A 10,655-nucleotide genomic window follows, 5' to 3' on the forward strand; every position below is an offset into this window, starting at 1 on the left:
ATACAAATTCAAATTTAAAACTACAAACACTGGGCCAACCCAACAAAATAGGATTCTGCCCAAGGATGTCCTCTCTGCTAATGGAGACCAGGTTATAATGGAGTTTTAGGTTCAGTTAGGACAGGTCTGAAAGGCCAAAGAGGATTATTTTCTTCATTAGGTTGATTAAAGGAAAAACAGTTTATGCAAGAGAGCTCAGCACAAAAACAAGCAGTCAGTAAACAGTGGTTACAAATGCCACCTAACCAGTTCTCTGATCCAGTCATGGCTAAAAGTAGGTGCTCTTTTGCAACAGATAAACGGGCGAGGACACCCACAATCAGCAGGCAGCCAACAGTAACTGGCCAGCAAGGCATTAAAGATGCTCAACCCAGCTGGCAGGCAAAGCAATGCAGAGTGAGACAGCAGCGGGATACCGTGTCTTGCCTCCAACAGGAGAACGTGGCTTCGGTGATGCTCAAAGCTGGCAAGGACACAGTGAAATGGGGACCCTCAGTCGTTCAGTTCGGGGCTCACCAATACCAGACTGCAGCCGTTTAAAAAGCCTTAAATGCACCTACCTCTCTGCAGTTACAGAAATATACAAATGAGTGTGGGTACAGCTGGGTGGGGATGGGGACAGAACCCACAGGAGTTGCCGGCCCAGAGGTTCAGAAAAGCCAACACACGCACACCCCAGAGGAGGGGTGTGGGTAAAACACAGGATTCTCACCTAGGCAGCTGCCAGACGAGACCGTGGGCGAATGGACAGTCCACACACAGGTGATCAGCCCCAGCACAGGGCCCTGGAAGTCTGGCAGGAGGAGGCAAGGCCACTCCAGGGTGAAGGGGGCAGAGTTCTGTCAGACACTGGCCTAGGAGCCTAGGCAGCTTCGAGATCCCCCCTCCATGGGCTGGGGGAATGAGGGAGGGCTGGGTTCCAGGCCACAGGGGTGCTCTAGGAGGGCCCCTGGGGTCTGCAGCAGAGAGACCTGAGTAGGGAGTATGTGGCCTTTGTCAGGGGCTTACTCAGCCCCACTGAGCGGGGAGACCGAGACCATCCCTAAACGCATCCCTCCCCCCCACCAGAGCCTTGTGCCAGCTGCTGAGAGTCCACCTCACAGAGCTCGCTGCTCTCCCTCCTGACGTGGCCGGTGAGGCGTGGCTGAGTCAGCCGTGGCAGATCTGAGGGTCTGGGTCCTGGGAGCTGAGGCTGGCAGGACAGCAGACCAGGGAGGCAGGTGCTGGCACCAAGATGCTTCTGTGCAGCAGCTGACACCTCTGTGTCCCTTACCCTGATCCAGACCAGCTGCCCTGGAACACGTGTGAACCAGCACAGGCAGCGAACCACATGGACCAATGGGCAACCAGCTGTTGCTGTCGACCCGAGCCTGAAATGTGTGTGGGAACAGGGCTGACGCTGAAACGGGCCTGAGCGAACCAGACAGTGGGTCACTCTGATGCGGCAGGCCCAAGGACTGAGGCCCCTAGGCAGCTGGGAGGGAGGGGAGGCGGGCTGACCCCCAGGCAGAGCCGCAGGCCTGGTTCCTGGAAGTCAGACTGCTTCAGGGTTAGTGTCTGCCCCCAGCTGCCCTCCCAGCTGGGTGTCTGGGAAACAGGCATCTCCAACCCAAATGCCTGCAATTCCTACCCATGAGTCACTCCGACAGAGAGGAAGTGCAGGCAGGAAAAGCACCGAAGGTAAATAATGCTCGGTTTGGGTTCGGCGTCTGCCCCCAGTGTCCCCTGGGTGTGTTCTCTTATCATCTGGAGGCTGCATGCCCATCATTCCGCTGTCCTTCCAGGTCCTCCTACAGACTCTCCCGTCTGGTGGCATCGCACCCAGCACACTCTAGGGACCCGGGGAGAGTTCAGTGGGCAAATGCAAAGCCACAAGGCAGCTGCTGCAGAAGGCGGGAACTGAAAGGGCAGAATGGAGCGGGGCGGTGATCATTTTGAAAGGTGGTAAGTCAGAACGAGAGGACCAGAAGAGACACGCCGTGGAGGTCTGGTTTCCAGCTCACACACAGGAAGCACTCCGACAGCCACCTCCCAGTCGTCCCTGGGGACTGGCGTTGCTAGATTTCCTGAGCTTGTTTAGGGGCCTCCCCACCAGCTGGTCTGGCTGCTGGGTCCAGGGCACTCTCTCTCTCTCTCTCCTACGGGCCATTCATTCCACCAACATGCATGTGCTGGATCCTCCTCAGGGGCCCTGGGCAGGGCGCCGGCAGGATGCAGGTGCTAACAGAAAAGGGGTCCCCCTGCAGGAGTGCACGTGCCCCAGGGGAGCTCAGCCCAGATACACACAGAGCCAGGTGCTGCAGACAAGCTGTGAGGTGTCACGTGTGGCTGTTTGCTCTGAGGGCCACGGTGCGACCTTGTGGGCGGAGGCCAGAACGTGTAAGGCAGCCAGAGAGATGCTGTCCCGGTGACTTGGGCCCTCCCATGGCTCCTCCTCGAGTCTCCTGCACCTCCGTCTTTGCTCACCTCTCCCGGCTCCGGGCGTGTGTCCAGACGTGACTGTCTCATGCCACCAGCATGTGTGTGCCCCAGTTGGCTCTCAGCCGACTGACGCTGGCAGGGACCTGCTAAAAGTTTTACTCACTCCCAACTCCACCCTCTCCTGCCCCACGGACTCCGAAGCTCGCTGTTTACCTGCTGCACCGACCGAGTCGTGAAGTATTTACCTGCTGTACAGGGCCGCACAGTAAATGAGATGGGTTCCTGTGGACCGCTGGTGGGCGGGCGGGAGACGCCGCGCCGGTCCATCAGACCCCATGCGCTGGGAGCCGGGCTGCAGCCGGGGGCAGCACTGGCCGCATTGGAGGAGGGAGGCCTGGGGGAGGGGGACCTGGAAGCTGCGGCTCTGTTTCCCAGTTGCGGGCTGTGCCTTGGATTACAGTTTCATGCCTCGTCCACCTGTCCCCATCGTCCCTTCACACGCACGTTCGTCGGCTCCCTCGAAAACCACGGAAACCCCTACTGTGCGGCAGGTGGGCACCCTGTGCAGTCCTGGGGCATGATGACGGATGAGGCTGGCTCCCATGCTGCTCTGGACCTGGGGTCCCAGAGGCCCCCTGTGCCTGCCGGTTGTGCCACTCCTCTGCTTGACAGGTCTTGGTCCCCCCCTCACTCCCCTCCTCTGCCAGCCCACCTCCTCCAACCTTCACACCTGAGCCCAAGGTCACCTCCTCAGGGAAGGCTCCCCTGACCCCATGACCAGTGTAAGGCCCCATTAGGATGCTCTCATAACCTCTCATTTCCATTCACGGCCCCTGTAATTACGTAGTAATTGGTGGGGCTCGTTCATTAGTGTGGGTCCTCCCAATTATCTCCGCCAGAGTCTCATTTCTTACAGTGTTTGCACTGCCTAGCACACGGTGATGCTTTTAATAAATACAAGTTGAATGCATGGATGGATGAATAGCTGGTTGAGTGGGTGGGTGGATGGGTGGATGGATGGATGGACGGATGGAGGGACAAACTGGGGCTGAGGCAGAGTGATGACGCAGGGGCCCACCAGGAGACTAACCCAGAGTGAGAACAGGAAGGAGGCCAGAACCAGGGGACGGCCAAGGCCGGGGAGGTGGGAAGGCCAGGCAGAGGCTTCCCGAGCCTGCGGGACGCGGCCCCTGGCTGGGCGCCGGGACTGACTCGGAGGGGACAGGGGGCACTGGGCACCAGCTGATGACCGGGGTTCTGACCGAGGGCAGGGGAGACTGAAAGTACAAGAGGGCAGGGTTCTGGGTGGGAGCCCCTGCAGCCTTCATGGCAATCTGCTCAGGCGGTGACGTGGGAGCATTAAACTCCTGGTCCCCGTGGACGTGAGGACAGCACAGCTTTCCTCCTCGTCCCTGGGGGATGCCTTCCCCATCCCCCACTGGGTGCCGGCCACCAGGGTGGTTGCCAGAGCCCACACACGACCGTGTTTTCACATGTGCAGTCATGGTACAGTTCAGGGTTCAAGCGAGGCACGGCAGGAGATCCGCAGGAGTGACGGATAAAAGCAGAACCACCGCAGCAACGCCCCGCAGGAAAGCCTGCGTGAACGTGGTCTCTCTCCCCTCTAGAGACCTCACTCCCTGTCGCCGCCCTGTGGTGACGGGAGGCGATGCAACGCCCACGTGACGAGACGAAGGGACATCCTCAGAACGGTGCAGTTTGACACCAATTATTTGCTTCTGGAATTTTCCGTGTAACGTCTCTGGGCCACCCTGGGGGCCCATACACGTCATGGCGGAGTCCGGATGTGAACGTGGGGATCTCGAACTACGTCCCAAGGATGAACAGGCGGTGTTCCTCACCCGGGTGTCTGCTAGGTTCCCGGGCTCTTTCACACGAGTCCAGTGACAGTGAAGGTCGGGAGCAGCTCCCGAGCCTCGTGGCCTGGCCTCGCCCGTGCAAATGGTGCACGCGGTTGGGGAGAGTGAGCACGTTCCACACAAGCAGCTGCAGCACCCCCGTCGGTGGCCGGAGTCTGGGTGGATGTTTGCCGCCGTGTCTGGAAGGCCCTGAGTGTGCCGGCAGGGGTCAGGGACCGCAGCCCCTGCACGTCCGGGCGGGTCGCCCGTGGGCATCGGGGGTCGGGTCGTGGGAGCAGAGCCGCAGAGCTCCAGGCACAGGGTGTCGCCCGGTGGCTCTCCTTTCCCAGAGACTAATAATCAGGTCTGTCCTGCAAGGACACACGAGAGGCCCAGTGAAAGGCACCAAACCGCGTGGAGTGGACGCATGGGTGCACACCACACACCACCCTGACTCAGAGCCGGAGCCGTGAGCGCCGTCTCCAGACTCCCTCGTCCCCAGGGTACCAGCCGGCAACTGCTTCCTGCCACCAGACAGACTGTCTGTGACCCTGAACCACACAGGGAGAGGAGCGCCGCGGGGACTGGGGCAGAAGCTGGTGGCTGCGGCCGGCCTCCTGCCTCGGGAGGCGGCTTCCTGCTCCCGGGGCGTCCTGACCGTGGGTGGGCAGAGGCCCCGCTGCCCAGTGCTGTGTGGGGGTTCGGGAGCCCTTCCTGGGGGCTCGTTCCAGCACGTTGTCGTCCGTCCTGTGCTTCCACAGTCTGGCTTTGGTCCTTCATGAACGCCTCTTTGTTCAAACCAGCTCCAGTGGGTCCTGGGGTCTGCCATGGGGGACTCAGACAGCACCCCACACCCCGGAGGAGCACATCTGCCGGCGGCTGGGTCCATCCGGCCACTCCCAGGCCTCTGGAGGGGCGCCACCACCCTCCTTGGGACGAGGTGGGGCCACTGTGCCGGATCAGCTCAGTGTCCTCGTCTGCAGAAGACCAGGACCCCCGAGCCGGCAGGCTTCCAGGGGCACGTGGTTCCTGCTCCCAGGACCCCCGGAACACAGTGAAGAGCCCACCTGGGAGCTCACCTTCCCAGTGCAGACCCGCCAATCCAGGGCCCTCACCCCCCACCTCCTCTATGGGGCTCCCACCCCAGGGCCCCATCCAGCTGCCCTAGTCACCCAGGGCCGGGCACCAGGCGAGGGAGGTGGCTCCTATCATGCCCAGGGTCGGCTGAAAGCATTCATATTCGCCAGTCCTGAGCCTCCTCACCACCCCTCCGCATTCCTTCCTGAGGAAACTGTAGTAGAGGGTCCTGCCCACGAGCTCCCTGTACCCCCTGTACCCCTCTGCCACCTGACCCCCTGGGTGCCTCTCTGCATGGCGTGCCCCCTCCTCTTGGGCTCTGTGAGGATCACAAACTCTTTTTGCGATGGCAGCCACCTGCAGACCACTTGGCCTTGCCACACCTGAATAATAATAAAACCTGTATTTTAAAACACCCTTTATTGATGCATCCATACATTTAAAGAGTAGGTACCTCAGCCACGTAAGTGCCGAGATCCTAGGCCTTGAGGACCCAGCCATGAGCAACCCAGACACTGCAGCTGCCTTTCTGAAGTATAATTAGAGCCACAAGCATGAAACAAATAATCACACAAATAAATGTATCATTACAAAGCGTGGCACAGCAGATGAAGAAAATAATTGCAGCGTGCTGTGTGAGCACACGGGGCAGGACTGTGGCTTCTGAACTGAGGCGTGTGAAGCACGAGCCAGGTGAGGCGTGGAGGAGGAGGGGGACATTTAAGGAATGGGAGCGGCAGCACGTGCAAAGGCCCCGAGGCAGCGAAGAGGCTGGGCCACAGCGGGGAGAGCAGTTAGAATGGTTGCAGCTTTGGGAACGAAAGGAAGCAGGCACAGGGCAGCACCGGAGGTCCCAAGGACACCCTGAGGACTTTGGAATTCTTCCTAAAAGTAACAGCATATCTTGGAAGGGTTGTAAGCAGATGATTACCTAATGTGGTTCACTTTACAAAAAAAATTTTTTACATTGATGTGAGAGAGAGAGAACACAGAGAGAGAGAAACACTGACTTGTATTTCCACCTACTTATGTTCATTCTTTAGTTGGTTCTTATATGGGCCCTGGCCGGGGATCGAACACGCGACCTTGGCACACCTGGACGATGCTCTAACCAACGGGGCTACCTGGCCAGGGCCTAGTGCAGTTTACATTTTCCAAAGACCCCTTGGCTGCTGTGGGTGTGTGACTACAGGGCAGACAGAAATGGGAGCGAGAGGGAGACAAGTGTGACGATGCAAAGTGCCAGGGACGAGGAAGGGAAGGAGAGACCAGGACAGGGGTGACTGTGGCGTCGGAAAGGGTAGGCCTCCGTGACAGGTGGTGTGGGCTGTGACGGAGAGGGGATGGGGAGTCCCAGTGGGTGGGTGTTCCGTCGGGCCCTGGGCAGCAGGGAGGGGCCCGGGGCTCTCCTGTGGGAAAGGAGCCCCAGGGTAATCGGACATAAATTTTCTCCTTTTCGGTCCTTTCTTTAAGGTTCCTTGGAAGGAGTGATCTGCCCCTTTTGGGGGCGGGCCAGGGTAGAAGACCTTTTCAAGACGAAGAAAACATCTCTCTTCCGGGGACTGGAAGTCACAACACCGTGTTTTTGGAAAGTGACCCCCTCCCCAGCTCTCCTACCCTCTGCTACCGCAGGTGGAGAATCAGTTTTTCTGCTGCAAAACAACAAAACCCCACCAACGAGGCCGGCTCTTCTTTTTTTTTCAAACACACTGACCGAAATAAAATTTACATACTATAAAATATACCCATTTTAAGTGTGCATTCTGATGTGAGGTTTGTTTTTCTTTTTCCAGTTTTCAGTTCAGTGGACTTTGCGCAGCTGTCACCGCCCACGGAACCGCAGGCGGGCTGGACGAAGCCGGGACAGACTATTTCCGTCCGCTCAGAAAAGCCCCCCCCCCCCCCCCCAGCAATCCCTGCCTCAGACCCTGCCGGAGGCCCTCCCACACCCTGACGCCGCAGTCCCCACAGCAGCCCCGTGGGACAGGCACCACTGTCGCCCCTACTGCACAGTCGGGGGGACCGAGTTACGGGGTGACTAAGAAACCTGCCCAAGGACACGCAGCGACCCACGGGCAGGGCCAGGACCTGAACACGCGCAGCCGGGCTCCTGCTCCGCCCCGCGGTGTCCACTCAGGCCGGGCTGCTGGAGGGGCTCAGGCGGGTAGGCGGAAGAACGCCCGCGGCAGGGATCTGTCCCCATGCCCGCTGGGGTCCTCGCCAGAGTCCCACCCAGACCTCCGTGCCGACAAAATGCCCAGTGGCCCCTAAGGGGAGCCATAATCCAATCTCCCCGTCTCCTTGGATTCAGAGCGCCGTTTCCCCGCCCACGAAAATCCAGGTCTGCCCAGAAAGTATCCAGCCGCGCATCATGAGACCTGGAGGCGTTTCCTGCAGGAGACACAGGATACACGAAACACGGCGCACAGGACGATGGCGCCTCCGCCCCCTCCACAGCAGGCTCCTTGGGGCCTCACCCAGTTCCCCCAGTCACCAGCCGCAGCCCCGTCGTATCTTCCTGGGTTGCATCTCCTGTCTCTGCCTCCACTCCAGGTTTCTTTTCATACCATTTTGTTGGTCCACCGGCCCCGTTTGTTCCCCGTTCTGCGGGACCCCCTCAGAACCAGGCCGAGTTGCCCAGAGGCGGGGGTGGTTCCAGGGAACGGCTGACCTCTGGGGACAGCGGTCCAGCTGGGCCCGGGCGACACCCGGCCCTGGAACCCGTCGCAGCGCACCTCTCTCCCGACCTTCCCACCTCATTCACTCCAGTCACCAGTATCTGCACTTTCCGAAGCAGGGAAACAATGTATTGGCAAAAAAAAAAAAAAAAAAAAAGTAATTTGTCAGAAAACCTCACAGAACATGATTTCGGCTTTTGGGCTGGATTCCAGCGGGCTATTGTTCGGCTGCCATGTAAACATCCCAATCTTGCTTTCATTCAGCCAGAACGAGGACTGAAAGAAAGACAAACTCGGGTATTATCTTTTGTCCAGGAAAGCCTGCAAGAACAGCAGAGCCCTTGCTGGCGATTTCGCACAGGAGCTGGAAGGTAGGGGCTGGCGCACCCCAGAGAGCCTGGCGGGACCCAGAGCTTCGTGGAGGGCTGGGCCCAGGCAGGTTACCAGGACGCATCAAGGCACAGAGACCCAGGCCCCTGGGACGCAGGGCCTCCAGAGTGTGGGACCACAGCCAGACTGTTTACTGCCGCCCCTTAGGGAGCCCCGGGGCCCCTAAGTCTCCCTGCCCTGGAACCTGGGGAGGAGGCGGTCAGAGCCACGGAAAGGAAAGGGACAGAGGGCTAAGGGGTGTCAGCAGGAGCTCAGCTGCGCCAGACGATGGTCAGCATCCTGCACTTCCTACGCACTGGTGTGCACTCATCTCCATGTGCTCACCTGGCAGCCAACCTGCAGGGTGTTTGTGTGACTCGGTTTTCTTACTCATCTGATGACAGGCAGGGAGCCCTTCCGACCCATTCAGCCAACCCCAGGACTCTGTGGTAGGGAAGTGCGGGGACCAGAGTAGTTGCCGGTGACCGGGGCGTGAGCAAACCCACCCGCAAGCCCGGGGCCCTTGCACCTGGGGTGGGACTCTGTGCTGCCCCCTTGGCCCAGCAATGGCCAGGCCTGGCCTCTTCATAGCTCTACCCCAGCAGCTGCCACCCGTCCCAACTATGAGGTCATCTCATGCCACTAATTACTGTAATGGCTTCATTCTTCTGCCATCCACGGCCCAGCCTCTGTAATGATGATGCCGGAAGCGTGCAGCCAGTCAGTGAGCGAGGTTGGAGGAACCCAAAAGAGACCAGGATTGCCCTCTAGGTGCGGGGAGTGGGGTGGGGGTGGAGACAGCAAAGAAGCCAAAGACATGGTGTCAGCTCCTCTTCCCGGGCCTGTGACCAGGGCAGGACACCTGGCTGACCCCAGAGAATCACTTAGTCTGGGGATAAACCCCATACATTTGAACACCGGAAGGGCGAGAAGTGAAGTGTTCTGTGTGAGAGGAAAGGAGGCTCACAGGAAAATACTGAGTTTCTCTGTTTATCGGACATTTGTAAATGTGTTTTTAAGGAATAGCTTATCAAGTCATTTGCCTATTTTTAGAAATCGAGGTGATAGGTTTTTGTTGATTTGTAGAAGTTTTTCACATACGTCAGTTAGGAGGCCTCTGTTGGGTGTATGTTTTGTACATATACAGGGTCCAGCAGAAGGAAGGCCCATTTGTGAACAGTTGGTAGGGTGATAATATGTGTGCAATAATTTATAGTTTTAATTTGAACATTTCGCCTATAATGGCATATAGCGTGCTTGATGTGATATTGTTATATTACAGACTTACATGCTTATGATTTTGTAATAAAAGATTTTGTAATAAAAAGGAGGTGTTATTTGTGCCAGACCAGTACTGTATTTTTTTCAGTCCATGGCTTATCTTTCACTCTTTTGATAGTGCTTTTTGATTAACATAAGTGTTTTTAAAGATTTTATTTATTTTTATTTTTATTTATTTATTTATTTATTTTTTCAATGTGCGGTTGCTGGGGGTTATGGCCTGCAACCCAGGAATGTACCCTGGCTGGGAATCGAACCTGGGACACTTTGATTCCCAGCCCGCGCTCAATCCACTGAGCTACACCAGCCAGGGTGTAAGATTTTATTTATTTTTAGACAGAAAGGGAGGGAGAAAGAGGAAACATCAGTGTGTGTCTGCCTCTCTCGCGCCCTCTAGTGGGGAATCTGGCCCGCGATCCCAGCGTGCACGCTGACTGAGAATTGAACTGGTGGCCTTTAAGATTCACAGGCAGGGACTCAATCTACTGAGCCACACCAGCCAGGGAACACAAGTTTTCATTTTAACTATTTATCTATCAACTTATTGTATTAGAATAGAGCTTTTTATATCCTATTTAAATGTCTACTCTCACATCATAAACATACTCCCCTGTTTTCTTATAGATTTACTGTTTCACATTCTCGTTCAGTTTTATGGTCTACCTCAAAGAATTTTTACGCACGGTATGAGGAAAGAATCAAATTCTCTTCCCCCCTCCCATATACAGTGTCTGCTTTATTCTACTATAGCTTACTTGAAAGACGCTGCACACCCCATTGGATTGCAGCGGTGCACAGCTATAAAACAAATAATAAAGGGATTACATATCCGCATAAGAAATTTCCTCAAGGACAGATCAAACATACCCCTGTGATCCCATAAGGTCATAATGGAGCTGAAGGGTTCCTGCCTTGAATTCCCAACTCGTGTGACGTCCTGTCCCAGCTGGAGTGACAGTAAGCCCACACG

The sequence above is a fragment of the Phyllostomus discolor genome, chromosome 12, assembly GCF_004126475.2.
Source record: "Phyllostomus discolor isolate MPI-MPIP mPhyDis1 chromosome 12, mPhyDis1.pri.v3, whole genome shotgun sequence".
Lineage (NCBI taxonomy): Eukaryota > Metazoa > Chordata > Mammalia > Chiroptera > Phyllostomidae > Phyllostomus > Phyllostomus discolor.